This window comes from Scyliorhinus canicula, chromosome 13 (genome assembly GCF_902713615.1).
Source record: "Scyliorhinus canicula chromosome 13, sScyCan1.1, whole genome shotgun sequence".
In the NCBI taxonomy this organism is placed as follows: domain Eukaryota; kingdom Metazoa; phylum Chordata; class Chondrichthyes; order Carcharhiniformes; family Scyliorhinidae; genus Scyliorhinus; species Scyliorhinus canicula.
This window is the reverse complement of record NC_052158.1, coordinates 139,110,248-139,128,122: the sequence shown is the minus strand read 5'-3', so window position 1 is coordinate 139,128,122 and position 17,875 is coordinate 139,110,248. Positions and strand designations below refer to the sequence as shown.

The 17,875-nt window shown below is 43.1% G+C and overlaps 1 protein-coding gene across 1 annotated transcript in view; it reads right to left on the bottom strand.

Moving 5' to 3' along the window:
- Positions 1–15,331, bottom strand: part of LOC119975489 (U2 snRNP-associated SURP domain containing) — an 83,084-nt gene extending 67,753 nt beyond the window's left edge. The window contains exons 1-2 of the mRNA XM_038815220.1: positions 15,196–15,331; positions 13,872–13,933 (exon numbers count right to left, since the gene is read on the bottom strand). The gene's annotated coding sequence lies outside the window, so the exon portion shown is untranslated. The remainder of the gene's footprint in view (positions 1–13,871; positions 13,934–15,195) is intronic.
- Between the last annotated feature and the right edge of the window lie 2,544 nt (positions 15,332–17,875).

Here is a 17,875-nt window from a genome sequence, read left to right as displayed (position 1 = left end):
GGGCCCCTTGATGCCACATTCATTCAAACTCTGACTTGAAGTCAAGGACAGTCATTCTCACCTCCTCTCATGTTGTGATTTTGTGCATGTTTGGACGGAAGGCCAGGTACTGAGTGCTCCCACGGAACCCAAACTGAGCATCAGTGAGCAGCTTATTGCTGAGTAAGTGCCATTTATAACACTGCAGATTACCCCTTCTATCGCTTTGCTGATGATGGAGAGGAGGCTGATGGGGTGGCAATTCACCAGGTTGGGTTTATCCTTTTTGTGGACAGGACATTTTTTCACTTTGTCGGGTGGATATCGATGTTATAGCTATACTGGAACAGCCAGGCTAGGGGCATGGAGCATAAGTATTCATTATTATTGCAGAGATGTTGTCCAGATCCACAGCCGTTGCAGCATCCAGAGCCTTCAGCCATGTCTTGATATCACATGGGAGTGTATCGAATTGGTTAAAGATTGGCATGCATGATGTTGGGGACCTCAGCAGGAGGCTGAGAAGGATCATCCACTTGGCACTTTTGGATGAAGATGGTTGAAAATGCTTCAACCTTGCCTTTTGCTAGGCTCTGCCATCTTGTGAAGATGGAGATATTGGTGGAGCCAATTATTTACTTGTCCACCACCAATTGTTGACTGGATGTAACCAGACTTGAGAAGCTTAATCTAAAAAATAGAAAGGGGAATAAGGAAAGTAAGAGGCAGAGAAATCAAGGGCCAGATTGAAACAGGGCCATTGTGAATAACATTGGGAGCAGGACAAGTAATGTTAAAAAGACAAGCTTACAGGCTTTGTGCCTTAACGCATGGACCATTTGCAACAAAGCGAATTAACTAATCGCGCAAATAGATGTAAACAGCTATGATATAATCGGGATCATGGCAACATGGTTGCAGGATGACCAGAGATGGGAACTGAACATCCAGGAGTATTCAGTATTTAGGAAGGACAGAAAAAAGGAAAAGGCAGTGGAGTTCCTGGTTAAAGAGGAAGTTCATGCAATACTGAGGAAGGATATTAGCTCAGACGATGTGGAATCTATAGATCAAGCTGAGAATCAACAAGGGGCAAAGAACGTTATTGGGCGTGTATATAGATCCCCAAACTGTAGTGATTATGTTGGGAATGGCATTAAACAGGAAATTAGAGGTGCATGCAATAAAGAAACATCTGTAATTATTTTAATCTGCATATAGATTGGGCAAATCAAATTGATCACAATACCATAGAGAAGAATTCCTGAAGTGTGTACAGGACGATTGTCTGGAGCAATACATTGAGGAATCAATGAGAGAACAAGCCAACCTAGGCCGAGTTCTTGCTATAGAGGGAGTGCAGCAAGGTTTAGTATCTGATTCCTGGGATGGTGGGACTGACGTACGAGGAGAGAATCAGTTGGTTAGGATTGTATTCGCTGGAGTTCAGAAGAATGAGGTAGGATCTCATAGAAACCTATAAAATTTAACAGGACTAGATAGGGTAGATGCAAGAAGGATGTTCCCGATGTTGGTGGTGTCCAGAACCAGGGTTCACATTCTGAGGATACGGGATAGATCATTTAGGACAGAGATGAGGAGAAATGTCTTCACCCAAGAGTGGTGAGCTTGTGGAATTCGTTACCAGAGTAGTTGAGTCCAAAGGAATTTGTTACCACAGGAAGTAGTTGAGATGAAAACATTGTATATTTTCAAGAAGCAGTTAGATATAGCACTTGGGGCGAAGGGGATCAAAGGATATGTGTTGTGGGGGGGGGGGGGGGGGGGGAGAATTATACTATTGAGTTGGATGATCAGCCATGATCATAATGGAGAAGATTCAAAGGGCCAAATGGTCTCCTCCTGTTCCTATTTTCTATGTTTCTATGTTGTGGGAGTGCTTGGCTCTCATGTATGCTGCTTTTGGGGTTTGGGATGCAAGTAGTCTGGTGCTGTAGCTTCATCGGGTTGAAAATTCATTTTTAAGTATGCCCTGTGCTGCTCCTGGCATGCCCTTCATTGAACAGATTGGGTCCCTTTTCTGGAAATGAGAAGGCTGAAGGTGACCCAAGAGAAGTCTTTAAAATTATATAAGACACAGAGTGAAAGTGGAGGAAAACTAGAGGCCATTAACATCAAAAATCACCACAAAATCAAATAGGCAATTCAGAATAAACCTCTTTTACCAGCGAGTGATGAAAATATGGAACTCACTACCACAGGAAACAGTAAAGACAAATTATATAGGTGCATTTCTTCTTCTTATGCGGTCCCTTGGAGTCAAGGATGACTTAGTTCCACTCTAAAAATGAGTCTCAGGATTCAGGAGTCCAAAGAGTGACCTACAGTCTCTGTAATAGGTGGGGCAGACAGTGGTTGGAGGAGCAGGTGGGTGGGTGCCCAGGGTGCCATGCAATCCTTTTGCTGGCGACACTTGGCTTCAGCTTGCTTTCGGCGATGATAGATTAATTTAAAGGAGGCAAGATAAACACATGAGGAAAGGGAATAAAACATTATGCTGATAGTTAAATGAGACAAGACAGGAGGAGACTCAAGTGCAGTTTTTTTTTTAATGTTTAAAATAAATTTAGAGTACCCAATTCATTTTTTCCAATTAAAGGGGCAATTTAGCTTGGCCAATTTACCTACCCTGCATATTTGTGGGTTGTGATGATGAAGTCCACACACACACACACACACACACACACACACACACACACACACACACACACACACACACACACACAGGGAAAATGTGCAAACTCCACAGTGACCCAGGGCCGGGATTGAGTCTAGGACCTCGGCGCTGTGATGCAGCAATGCTAACCACTGCGCCAATGTGCTGCCCCTCAAGTGCAGTATTAATACCATCAAGGACGATTATCTTAACAAACGTTTCTGTGGTGTATATTCTATGTAACACAATAGCCTTGCAGTCTACAAATTGGGTGCTGTGTTCCTTACATTCCAGAGATTACAGTTCAAAACTACTTCATTGGTTGTAAACTATTTTAAGATACCGAGGTCATGAAAGACTGGTATTTATATAGTATTTCTTTCTTTCTAAAACCCTCAAACCTAGAGATAAGTATGTCCTTTCTTAAAAGGTGTCCCAGTTTTGTTTGTTCCATCACTAGTATGAGACAGTGATAACCTCCCAATGTTCAGCTTAAGCGGATTTAGAATCTGACATGACAGGAAAGTAAGCACACCAAGCTAACTCCAGCACAGCCCATCTACAGATTGGACAAACCATAATTCATCTAGAGTGAGGCAGCTGCACGATGTTACAATGGTCCAAAAACATTGCCGTCTTGCATAGTGAAAATTAGGCATCAAGAGCTGAAACAAATGCTGCCATTCCACATTGGATCGTGGCTGCCTAAAACTCTTTGTTTTGGATGAAACCTGCAATGGCTGCTTCAGGAGCAACAAGCTCCATTTGAAAGGGAAATAAAAACAGAAACTGCTGGATAAACTCAGCAGGTCTGGCAGCATCTTTCGCCAGAGGGAAACACAGTTAACGTCAAGTGCCTATGACCCTTTTACAGAACTCTCCACAAACGCTGCCGAGTTTATCCAGCACTTTCTGTTTTTATCTCAGATTTACAGCATCCATGGTATTTTGCTTCCATTTGCAAGGTCATAATTTCTTCACTGAACTGAAAAGACACGCAAAAATGCAAAATCAGTAAATCAACAAATCTGCAACACGCCTGCGATTTAGATTACACCAACGTTCAGGTACTTTTCAAACAATCTGACTAATGTTGCAGAAATATACGAGGGTACACCTAAAAACAGTTCATTTTTGAAAATAAACTTTTCCCTTTCATTTAGGTTACCAAGTCACATACTGTTCACTGGCTAAGCAAAGAGACAGGCAACCCACTCCTAGTATTATGATCAAAAAATGAAGTTTTATTTTCACATTATGTCATTATGACATCTGGTTCAGACACATGACAGAGCACAAGTCCAGGGTTTGACACTATCCTGATGATGGCAGTGTCACACCACTTATGATTAGTTCACAGAGTACAGTTCAAGTGCAGTGACAAACCGGGCTTAGAAAATGCTCATAGAATCTCTTTGGTATCCAAGATAATTTAGAAAATTTAAACATTAATGCAAAAGTAATATTCTTTAGGTCAACTGCTTTGATGCATTTTTCTACAGGTGTGAATGAATTTATTTCTCAAAGGCAATTGTGCGCGTACACCAGAGTACTTGTTTTGGGTTTTAAAAAATGCTGCAGAAGTCATCTTAATTGACAGTAGTATATTGCATGAATCCAGCTCCTTATATACTTATTGTATATCAATAAGTGATCCAAGGTTTAATAACCATATGCATGTTTTCTTTATTCGTTCATGGATGTGGGCATCACTGGCAAGGCCAGTATTTGTTGCCCATCCCTAATAACTCTTGAACCGAAGGGCTTGCTAGCCCCGTTAAGAGTCGATCATATTACTGTGGGTCTGGAGTCACATGTAGGCCAGACCAAATAAAGATGGCAAATTCTTTTCCCTAAAGGACATTTATGAACAAGTGGGTCCTTATGGCAATCAATGGTCACCATTACGGATGGTATTTTCAATTCCAGATTTTATAAATTGAGTTTAGATACCACCAGCTACCATAGTGGGATTTGATCCCATGTCCCAGAGCATTAGCCTAGGCCCCTGGATTACTAGTCCAGTAACATTGCCATCATTCCACCAGCTCCCTATTGAGCACCAATATAGCACTTACAGGCACACCCAGATTTGAAAAATTATTTTGGTCACACAAAGTGCATTTACAATACAACTTTAATACTTAGTTTTTTGCTTTGTAACAATGCTCATTATCACAGTTACCACAATCGTCGGCTCAAACTCACTGTTGAAAATGTGGCACAGGGAATAAATCATTGCCATTCCAAAACCTGGAAATGATCTCAAATTGGCAGCCAATAATCGATCGATTTCACCACTTCACATCCTTAAAAGATCTTTGAACATCTCATACCACATCACATACTTGAAGTAGAGACCATCCTTAATGTCAACCAGGCTGCTTTCCATAAGGGGTGTAGCACGTAATCAAGGTCTGGCACTCACCGCTTACATCAAAAATGGCTTTCAAAAGAACCTGAAGACAGGCAGAGAACCTCGAGACTTCACAGTTCCCTAAACTATCCAGAGTGCTTCCAATCTGGGTTGGGACAGTTGTTGAAACACTCCTTTGCAACAGATAATTCAGAGTCGAATGTGTATGGGGGAAGACAGGCCAATGGATATTTGTTAAATGAAAAACAAAATGCTAATTATATACATGGAATTTGCATTCAGAATCAGGGACCGGCCTGCCAGAGGAAATCAGACAGAGCTACATGAAGGAAGGATCTACACGAGTTGAGGAGTTCGGCGAGAGGTTTGGGCTGGCGCTGGGAGAAAGCTTTAGGTATATGCAGGTGCGGAACTTTGTGAGGAAGGTGTTTCTGATCTTCCCGATAGCGTCCTCTTTGTTGGAAGCGGTGCTTTCAGTGGGGGTTTGGTGGAGGGTGGTCTTGGCAATTTTCAGGAGGATCTTGGAAGAGGATGGGGTATCCATGGAGTGGGTTACGGCGAGGTGAAAGGAGAAGTTGGGGGTGGTGCTGGAGGAGGGTTTGTGTTGCGAGGTACTGTGAAGGGTAAACACAGACTTCACGCGCAAGGCTGGGGCTGATACAGCTGAAAGTATTGTATAGGACGCCTCTCACAAAGTCTAGCCGGCTATTCGAGGGGGTGTGAGCTGTGTGGGAGGGGCGCTGCGAATCAGTACATATGTTTTGGTCCTGATCGAAGTTGGTAAGATTTTGAAGGACTGTGTTCAGCACCATTTTGGGGATTTTACATGTGGTCATGGAGGCAGGTCCCCTAGAAGCCATGTTTGTGGTGTCGGATCGGCCGGAGCTGCAGGTAGGAGCTGGGGGCAGATGTTTTAACCTGATTCTGTTGGGATGGAGGTTAGTTTCTCCACTCTGTGCCTCGGCGTGACAACATGGGGTATCTGACCCTGGAAAAGGTGAAGTTTGCTCTGGGGGGGGTGGTTGTTGGTCTTCATGCATTTTCGGGAGTTGGTTGCCGTTGACTGTTGGGGGGATTGGGTAGGCTGGTGTTTTGAGGAGAGGTTGAGTAGGCTGGTGCTTTTTGTGGGGTTGTTTTGTGTTGAAAATTTGTTGAATAAAAATATATCAAAAAAAAAGATCTACACTGCTCTGCTACAGGTCAGCTCTTAACATTAGACATACACAACAACAACAAATACTGCCAATACTGGAAACCTAAAATAAAAACCGAAAATGCTATAAATACTCAGCAGGTCTATGAGCATCTGTGAAAAGTGTTGACATTTCAGATACAAAACTCTTTCAGAACTGGAAAACTTTAGCGATGTCGCAGGCTTTAAGCAAGTACAGAGACAGGGAAAGGGCGTGATAGGGTGGAGGCACTAAATGAGAAGAGATTGGATTGGATTTGTTTATTGTCACGTGTACCGAGGCACGGTGAAAATTATTTTTCTGCGAGCAGCTCAAACAGATCATTAAGTACATGAAAAGAAACAAAAATACATAATAGGGCAACACAAGGTACACAATGTAAACACAGACACCGGCATCGGGTGAAGCATACGGGAGTGTAGTATTAATCAGGTCAGTCCATAAGTGGGTTATTTAGGAGTCTGGTAACAGCAGGGAAGAAGTTGTTTTTGAATCTGCGCGTGCGTGTTCTCAACTTTTGTATCTCCTGCCCAATGGAAGAAGTTGGAAGAGTGAGTAAGCCAGGTGGGAGGGGTCTTTGATTATCCTGCCCGTTTTCCTCAGGCAGCGAGAGGTGTAGATAGAGTCAATGGATGGGAGGCAGGTATGCATGATGGATTGATGGTGCAATGCAAAAAGCGGTGGTAATGGGACAACTGAGGAATCAAAAAAAAGTTTTTTTTGGAGACGGTGTAAGTTTGAATAGCAGAATCAGCAACAGCTGCTGCAAGGCTAAGCTGGAGGCAGAGGTTGTGATGTGAAATTGGTTAACTCAATGTTGAGTTGTGAAGACCACAATATGCCCAATTACAGGAACAGGAAAAGGTCATTTAGCCCTCAAGCCTGTTGTTGTTACATAGGATATACAACAGAGAAAAAGGCCATTTGGCTCAACCAGTCCATGCTGATGTTCATGCTTCACTTCAGCCTTCTCCCACCTTGTCCAAACTAAATCTAACATTGGAACCATCAATGCCCTTCTTTCATACATGCTTATCTAATTAATTCAATTTAAATGACAGCATGGCTGATCTGTGACCCAACTCCATATACCCACCGTTGCCCTATATTCCTTATTAGCATTTATTATTCTTAATCAATCTGAATTTTAATTTTACAACTGATCAAGCATCAACTGGAAAGAGTTTGGCAGAAAAAGTTCTGAACTTTCTATAATTTGCCCAAACCCATTTCCTAAGCCTTACTGAAGTCCATGCAGACTACATCAACTGGATTGCCCTCATATCCTAGTCACCTCCGTGAAAAATTCAATCAAATTTGTTAGACATCATCTCCCATGCTGACTTTTCTTGATTATTTTTTGCGGCTCTCAATGTAAATTCATTCTATCCAGCAGAATTTTTTTTACAATCGTTGACGTTCAACTCACTGGCCTGTAATTACCTGGTTCTCCCCTACTTTCTTTCTTGAATAATGGTACTATATTAGCTGTCCTCCAGTCCTGACACCTCTCCTGTAGCCAGAGAAGATTTGAAAATTAGCATCACAGCCCCTTAAATCTACTCTCTTGCCCAACAGCAGCCCTGTATAATTGCAGCATTCCCCTTCATAAATCCATGCTGACTCTGCCCGGTCCTGCCACTATTTTCTAAGTGCTCAGCTGTAAAATCTTTGATAGTGAATCTAGAATTTTCTCCACTACCGACATCAGGCTTTCAGGTCTATAATTCCATGTTTTCTCTCTACCTCCCTTTTTAAATAGTGGAGTTATATTAGCTACCCTCCAATCTGCAGGAACTGTTCTGTAGTATAGAATCCTGGAAAATGACCACCAATGCATCCACTATTTCTAGAGCCACTTCCTTCAGTACTCTGGGATGTAGATTATCAGACGCTGTGGATTTATCAGCCTTCTAATTCCATCAATTTTTCCAACACTATTTCTCTACTAATATTGATCTCCTGCAGTTCCTTCCTCTCACTAAACCCTGCATTCCCCAACATTTCTGGTATCTGATTTGTGTCCTCATTTGTGAAGACAGAACCAAAGTATGTGTTTAGTTGCTCAACCATTTCTTTGCCCCCTATTATACATTTCCCCCCTTTCTGACTGCAAGAGGCCTACATTTGTCTTCACCAGTCTTTTTCTCTTCATATACCTATAGAAACTTTTACAGTCAGTCTTTATGTTCCCTGCAAGCTTACTCTCGTGCTCATTTTCCACTTTTTCAAAAATAAATTTGGTGTTCATTTTTTCCAATTAAGGGGCAATTTTAATGTGGCCAATCCACCTCCCCTGCACACCTTTGGGTTGTGGGGGCAAAACTCATGCAAACACGGGGAGAATGTGCAAACTCCACACGGACAGTGAACCAGAGCCAAGATCAAACCTGGGACCTCAGTGCCGTAAGGCAGCAGTGCTAACCACTGCGCCACCGTACTGCCCTCATTTTCCCCTTCTTAATCAATTCCTTGGTCCTTCTTTGCTCAAATCTTAAAAGCTCCCAATCCTCAAACCTCTTGTTTTTCTTGGTCAATCCGTATGCTTCTTCCATGGATTAAATGCTATCACTAATTTCCCTTTTGACTTTTGTGCTGTACAAGAATAAACAACTGTTGCAGTTCCCCCATGCACTCCTTGAATGTTTGCCATTGCCTATCTTGTGTCATCCCTTCAAGTAATGCTCCCTAATCGATCAACACCAATCCATAACTCATATCATCATAGTTTCCTTTATTAAGATTCATAGAACATACAGTGCAGGAGGCCATTTGGCCCATCAGGGTGCAAGTGAGGGCTTAAATGGGTCGGTGCAAACCTATCTCCCTAACCCAATGACCCCATCTAACCTTTTTGGACACTAAGGGCATAATTTAGCATGGCCAATCCACCTAACCTGCACGTCTTTGGATTATGGGAGGACACCGGAGCACCCGGAGGAAACGCAATCAGACACAGGGAGAATTTGCAGACTCCACTCAGAGTGACCCAGCGGGGAACTGAACCTGGGACCCTGATGCTGTGAAGCCACAGTGCTAACCACTATGCTACCATGCTGGACCCTAGTCTCAGAATCAACAACTTCACTCTCCATCTTGATTAATAATTCTATCATATTGTGGTCATTCATCTCAGAGGTCTCACTCAACTAGAACGCCAATGATTCTGTCCTCATTACACAGTACCCAGTCTAGGATGGCCTGTTCTCTAGTTGGTTCCTCAACGTATTGGTCCAGAAAACCATCCCGTATACACTCCAGGAATTCTTCCTCTACGGTATTGTGGCTACTTTGATTTGGCCAATCTATATGCAGATTAAAATCACCCATAATTACAACTGTTCCTTTATTGCATGTGTCTATAATTTCCTGTTTAATAATAATATTTGTCACAAGTAGGCTTACGTTAACAATGATACTGTGAAAATCCCCAAGTCGCCACATTCCAGCACCTGTTCGGATACAGAGGGAGAATTCAGAATGTCCAAATTACCTTACAGCACATCTTTCGGGACTTTTGGGAGGAAACCGGGCATCCTGAGGAAACCCACACAGACATGGGGAGAACGCACGGACAGTGACCCAAGCCAGGAATCGAACCTGGGACCCTGGCGCTGTGAAGCAACAGTGCCAACCACTGTGCCACCGTGCCGCTCATTCACCTAACAAGCACGTCTTTCAGGACTTATGGGAGGAAACCGGAGCACCGGAGGAAACCCATGCAGATATGGGGAGAACGTGCAAACTCCACACAGACAGTACTGTTGCTTCACAGCGGCAGGATGCCAGGTTCGATTCACCATTGCCAATATCACCACTGCAGTTTGGGGGCATACAACGCCCACTAATATTCTTTGCCTCCTGGTGTTTCTCAGCTCTACCTATACGGATTCCACATTGTCAGAGCTAATATCCTTTCTCAATATAGCGTTAATTACCTCTTTTTGAACCCACCCTTTATCTTTACAGGAACAGGATGGTTTTTTGTACTCTCTCTATTTCCTTTTTAACTCCAACTGCTGTGATGTGGATTTTCCTACAAGTAGCTGCCCCAGCCTACTTTGGCCAGACTTGTGACAATAAAGATTATTTAAAAAACAATATTAAAACTCTTGTAGGACTTTCTACTTGCGGAAAGCTTCCTAGATGCACTAACAATTCTGCCCCCTCTTAAGTCTTTCACACTCTGACCATATACAACTATATAGGAAAATTCACAACATAGTGTTTTAATACTGTGCCAACATACTTGCCATACTTCAATTCATCTCAAATTGTCCCAACTAATAACCATGAATCTATGCATACTTGAAGGGAGAGCACTTTCAGCTTCATAGCACCAAAGCAAATAATACTGAGTAACCAATAAAGAAAAGTCTCTGCCACTGTTAAAAAAAGATAGGAATACACAAAATCAAAAAAGATTATTTTATCTGCTTATCTAGCCAACCACAAGAATTCAAGAAAAAAAAAGAATAAAAGGTTACTATACAAACCCCTCATTCTCTTTATTGCCTAACATTCATTTAAAAGAAAACTTGCCCCCTAGGCAGTCAATTCCAAATAATAACCTTGTCATAGGTGGAATATATTGTCATCCTAAGCGTCAAACAATGGCCCCTCCTTGCTCTCGGTATAATAATCAACAGTTTCTCCTGAGTCAATTTACAATGGCCCCAAAAATCATTAATTCCTTAATGTGATTACATAATTTTCTTTTTTACAGAAACAAACACAACTTCTGTAGTGTCATGCAACTTAGATGCCTGATGCTAGGTTCAGACAGGTGGCCCCTTGCTGCACTTGTTTCAATGCAATGTTCTCTTTGCAATGTGGCAACTAGAATTGCAGCCTATAGAACCAGGAAATTCCTACAATGCAGGTGAATATTTGGCCCATTGAGTTTGCACCAAACCTCTGAAAGAGCACCTTACCTAAGCCCACGCACCTCGCTCTATTCCTGTAACCTGCACATCTTTGTACACTAAGGGGAAATTTAGCGTGGTCAATCCACCTAACCTGCACATCTTTCGACTCTGGGAGGAAACCAGTACACCCGGAGGAAACCCATGCGGACACGGAGCAAGTGCAAGTTCCACGCAATCATCTAAGGCTGGAACTGAACATGGGTCCCTGGCGTGGTGAGGCAGCAGTGCTAATCACTGTGCCACCCTAAGTTGGAGGTTTAAAAAAAAGGTCACAGGCCCTATAATTGGAGGTTTAAAAAAGGTGTCACAGGGACAAAATACAAACATCACTCAACTACCACTGCGTGTTACAGCAATGCCACAGTTTAAATTTGTAGCTCAAGTTAATTAATCAAGTCTTTTTAAACCATTATATAAAACCTGCAGCCAAGGACCATTCTATATACTATGTCCGTTTAATTCTTAAAGCTGTATCCTACTATGAAAAGTCTCTTCAGACAACTGTAATTGTCCTAGGTAAAAGTATTCCAACTACTTAGACACGAGTCTATTCCATAAAGAATATCAACAGACCATTTACCCAGAAAATTCATAAGTATGAACACCGGAAATGTCAATCCCTCCAACTACTGTATGGACCTCAAACGTTTTTAAAATTTAAAGTATTAATTCCCTCCCCCCCCCCCCCCCCCCCAAATTAAGGGGCAATTTAGCATGGCCAATCCACCAACCCTGCACATCTTTGGGTTGTGGGGGCGAGACCCACGCAGGCACGGGGAGAATGTGCAAATTCCAAACGGCAGTGACCCAGGGTCAGGATCTAACCTGGGTCCTGGGTGCCGTGAAGCAGCAGTGCTAACCACTGTGCCACCCCTAACTTCAATGACTAATATTCCATAATAGCGATGATCACACTTAAAATCAGATTTTTCCGACATCTGCCACCACTTATGATTCCTGACACCACTTATGATTCCTGACAAACTCAAGAATTCAAAATTTTATGTGAACAAAAAGTAACAATATGAATAAGATCCTGGAACAAAAACACTTTCCAACGAGACAAGTCCACTACAAAAGGTCGCGAATGTAGCCCAATCCATCACACAAACCAGTCTCCCATCCATTGACTCTGTCTACAATTCCCGCTGCCTCGGAAAGGCAGCCGGCATAATTAAGGATCCCACGCACCCCGGACATACTTTCTTCCACCACTTCCACCTTTTTCTGTTAGAAAAATATACAAATGTTGAGGTCCCGTACCAACCGACTCAAGACAGCTTCTTCCCTGCTGCAATCATACTTTTGAATGGACCTGCCTCATATTAAGTTGATCTTTTCGCCACACCCTAGCTATGACTGTAACATTATATTCTGCTGTCTCTCCTCCCTTACCTATCTACGGTATGCGTTGTCTGTACAGCAGGCAAGAAACAATACTTTTCACTGTATACTAATACATGTGACAATATCAAATCAAATCACTGATCCAAGTCTTAGATTTAACAAGAATAGGTCAATTTAGCACAAGCAGTCCAAGCCTCTCTCCATCATTCAGTATACCTTCTTTCACATAGCTTTCCTAACCCCTGCCTGCATTTCTACAATATACAAGTTACTGAACCATCTCTTATGAATCTCAGTTGACTTTTGTCAAGCTGCAACTGGAGATCGGTTGCGACTTCCAATTTAACATAAAGTTTAATCCAAACAAAATTAAAATCAGGCATCAATACAACTTTAAAACAAATCATACCCACAAGCTTTTATTCCAGAAGCAAATATTTCTCTTCATTGTTGCATAAACTGGTCAACAAAATCTAACAAGTGTTTAACTTACATACTGCATTTCATGGTACGCAAAACAAAACAATCTCAGTTCAAGGTAGTTCTCTGACCTGCTATTCAGATATTTATCATAAATTCACAGATTTGATTGACGACTTAATGGTATCTAAACACCTCCATTCAAATAGACCCAAGTACCCAAATATCAAAACTAATGAAAATACAAAGACTTCTCCGTACATCTCTGATCAAGGTACTTTTAAAAATGCTTACTCAGGAAGTACTAACTTACACAATTTTTCTTTTTCATTTCATGGGATGTGGGCAATTTATTACTCATCCCAGAGTCCACCACATTGCTGTGGATCTGGAGTCATATGTAGGCCAGACCAGGTAAAGACGTCAGACCAGGTATGGATGACAAGATTTTCTTCCCTAAAGGACATTAGCGAACCAGATCCCAATTCTTTATTTTTCCAATTAAGGGGCAATTTAGCACAACCAATCCACATGCCCTGCACATCTTGGCTTGTGGGGGTGAGACCCACAGAGACACGGGGAGAAATGTGCAAACTCCACACGGACAGTGACCCAGGATAGAACCTGGGTCCTCGGTGGTGTGAGGCAGCAGTGCTAACACTGCACCACGGTGGCATCCCAAAATCAGAAGGGTTTTTACAACAATCAATAATAGTTTCATGATCATCATTAGAATTTTAATTCCAGATTTTTATTTAATTCAAATTTCACCACCTGCCACGTCAGGATTCAAACCCAGGTCTCCAGAGCATGACTACGGGTCTCTGGATTACTGGTCAAGCGACAATACAACCAAGCCACTGCATCCCCATATGATAAACGACTGTTCAAATATTCAAGAATGACATTGTATTAAAAATAACATTTGCAATGAAAATAATAATACATACCGGTTTAACACACAAGCTCTTGTAACTTTGCAGTGGACAAATCAGCAATGCATCACTTGCACCTGTTGGGATAAATCAAATATTTTAACACAAAAATAACTGGTATGCAATATGATTTCTAACCAACTAATCAATCAATCCACAACTATGGATTGGCATGTCATGGGAGTGTGGAATGCTGGGATGAGAGACCCTCCAAACACAACTATTTCCAAAACCATTGGGCTACCAAACTTAGCCAAATCTGACTGGAAACTCAAACACAGGAGGTAAACTGAAAAGGGAGGGAGGGGGGGGGGGGGGGGGGAAGAGAAGAGAAGTAATTTAAGAGCTACAGTTAACTTCTGAAAGGAAGATAATGTTTCGCAAATCAACACAACTGAAACACTTTATTCTATAAAGCCTATCAACACAAAATTATTTTGCACAAGCCAATATTATAGCCAAATGAATGGTGGTTTTAATGAGTCAATGTTAAATGGCATCAGCATGACTGACACGTTCCACGATTAACAGAAGCATCCGAGGTAGTCATTCTATCCTATCCTCTCACCCTCTTCCCAGCTCCGATTTGATTTATTGTCCTATGTATCGAAGTACAGTGAAAAGTATTTTCTCTGTACAGTAATCCGGAAAGGGGGCGATGACATAAAACAGCATGCATTCCCGTCCATCCACCTACCATCCCGGGGCGATGGGTGAACCCAGGAGCCCCGTGTTAGAAAAGTATTGCCGAGTTTCTAAATAAAATGCACTGAAAGTATTTTAAAATATTTGGGCGTTTAAAAAAAAAATGCAGCCCCTCCACCCTATTTATTTTGGCGCTTTGACCAAACATGTCCTTTTGCAAGTGTGTGACAAGAGTTCCAGATCTGACTGAAGCACTGCAGCAGGTCTGAGCTCGCTCGCCCTGTCCCTCTCTGTGCTCCTGCCCTCCTCCCGGGCTGTGCGGGTTGGGAATACAATTTCCATCCCGGGTGGGGGGAGTGGAAACCACCCCGCCACAAAGAGACACAATATTTGACAAAGTCGAGACTTTAGAAGAGGCGACACCCCGTGCCCCAAACACACCAGCAACTGTGGGGGTGGGTGGGTGTCTGCCCTCTCCCGGGCCCTGGAGCCACCGTCCTCCTCGGGTCCCTGGGCCTCAGGCTCCAAGGCCTCCTCGCGTGTCACCAGCACCCGGGCCTGACCTCGACACGCCGCGGCCTCGACCTTGCATTTGAAAGGGGCGGCGAGGGAAGGAACACGAGTTTATATCGAACGGCCTCAGCTTCACTCCCCGAGCCGCGGCTCGCCCTGGCCTCCGCCGCCTCTCACCTACCTCACAGCCGCTGCCCACACCGCCTCTCCCCGAGATCCGCACTGTTTTGTCCGCCATTTTCTCTTACCCCTCCCCCACGCCCGGGCGGATTAATCGAGCGCGGAGCCGGGGCTGCATCGATGAAAGGGGAGGAGCCTGTCTGCTTACGTCACCCGACCACCCATGGCCCTGTCTGCCATGGGGCCAAGTCCAGGGATCCCAGCTGCTGGCGTCACATCAACAAATAAACCCGCCTGGAAACGCCCAGCGCCCGTGGAAAGGGGAACAGAGTTCATGTTCTGTGGCCTTACACCTGAACTGACTTAAATGGCCAACTTTACCGGGGTCTGGTGGAAGGTCAGAGGCCTAGAGACACAGGCCGTTTTCCAGCATACCCAGTCCTCCGCTTTCTGACCCCACTGGCTGAGGTTGCTTCAATGCGAGATGAAACGTGCCCTTGCGGCAAACCATCTTGCATCGTGGGTTTCCTCTGGGTTCTCCGGTTTCCTCTCACAGTCCAAATTTGTGCAGGTTAGGTGGCTTGGCTATGCTAAATTGTCCTTAGTGACCAAAAACGTTTGGAGGGTTATGGGGATAGGGGGGAAGTGAGGGCTTAAGTGGCTCGGTGCAGACTCGATGGGCTGAATGGCCCCCTGCACTGTATGTTCTATGACACTTGACCTGAGGAAGGAGCAGTGCTCCGAAAGCTAGTGTTTGAAACAAACATGTCAGACTTTAACCTGGTGTTGTAAGACTTCTTGTGCTCACCCCAGTCCAACGCCGGCATCTCCACATGACTTGACGGATGCACAGTGGTTAGAACTACTGCTTCACAGCGCCAGGGACCATGGTTTGATTTAGGTGACTGTGGAGTTTGCAATTTCTCACCGTGTCAGCGTGTTTCCTCCCACAGTCCAAAGATGTGCAGGTTAGGTGAAATGGCCACGCCAAATTGCCCCATAGTGTCCAAAGATGTGCAGTTTATTCCCTGTTTATTCCCTTATTTCCCCTTTTGCCATTACATTTTTTGATCCATTGGATGATTTATATACACATGGCTCTAAGGCAGCCTGTTCGTTTAATTCAAGCAGAAGGAAGCCAGTGGCCTGTGCCTTTAATTCAAGCAGAAGAATCCGGAAGGTTGGACTGATTCAGACTGGTTGCAGACTGGCCGGCATCAGTGATGGCTTGGTTTGATTGATTTGGCTAAAGGCCAGTGAATGAGGAGAAATTAAACATTTGGTAACAAAAATGTTATGCATATATACAGTTGTTTATAAGTATGAGAAATGACAATAAAAAGATTTTTAAAAAAGATTAAACATTTTGGTCTTATACTCGTTGGAGTTTAGAAGGATGAGAAGAGATCTGATCGAGGTGTTTAAAATACTAAATGGGATTGATAAAGTAAACGTAGACCAAATGTTCCCCTTTGTGGGGAAATCTAAAATGAGAGGTCACGGATGTAGGTTGAGAGGCGGTAGATTTAGAACTGAGATGAGATGGGGCTGTTTAGCACAGGGCTAAATCGCTGGCTTTGAAAGCAGGCCAGCAGCACGGTTCAATTCCCGTACCAGCCTCCCCGAACAGGCGCCGGAATGTGGCGACTAGGGGCTTTTCACAGTAACTATTTGAAGCTTACTTGTGACAATAAGCGATTTTCATTTCATTTCTCGTAGAGGGTGGTGAATTTGTGGAACTTGCAGCCCCATAGTGTGGTGGAAGTCATTAAATGTTTTCAAGAAAGAGATAGATATATTTTTTACAAAAGTCAGGTTAAAGGGATATGATCAACTGGTCTCGTAGAGGGAGGTGGATTTGAGACCAATATTATATGAGTGTCCCTTTAAGAAAGGTTTGTGTATTATCACATGGCTTCAGTGATGTCATTGTGCGGGTGGAGCTGGGCTGTGGCTCTGGGATTTTTTTGGGGGGGTTCACTTTCACATTGGGCTGCTGTAGAGTTAGGCAGAGAACAGAAGTTGCCTGCCTCTCTATCTTCATTATAAAAGCTGTCCCAGACAGCTTGGTAACGTAAAAGAGATAATTGCTTTCCGGAAGGAATTCAAATCTGCTGTTTGAAAAGGGGGAACAGAGTACCATTAACCACAGTCTTATACAAGTGAGAATGCCGTGTGTTGGGCCACGCCTTTTAAAAGGGGTTTCTAGTTTTACTTGCATTTTGTCATTGAATTAGAACAGTTAAGGGGGAATTCATTAAGGGTTATACATAGATTACTGTAGCTGTGTGAGGTCTTTATGTTTGTAATTGATAAAAGTTCTTGCTGTATGTGTTTATTCAAATGTTAACTAAATTCTTAGAATACAGCTTGTTTAAGAGCAGCATGGTAGTGCAGTGGTTAGCATTGCTTCCTCACGGCACCGAGGTCCCAGGTTCGATCCTGGCTCTGGGTCACTATCCGTGTGGAGTTTGCACATTCTCCCCTTGTTTGCGTAGGTTTCGTCCCCACAACCCAAAGATGTGCAGGTTAGATGGATTAGCCATGCTAAATTGCACCTTAATTGGAAAACAATGAATTGAGTACACAAAATGTATTAAAATAATCAAAAATTTAAAAAAGAATAACGCTTATTTTTTGATTAAAAGCATTTAAGAAGTCTGTTGAATAACACCTGAAAGGAAGGTTGTTGTGCTCATCGTAGCTAAATTCAACAAAAAAAATTATAGGTCAGGTGAACT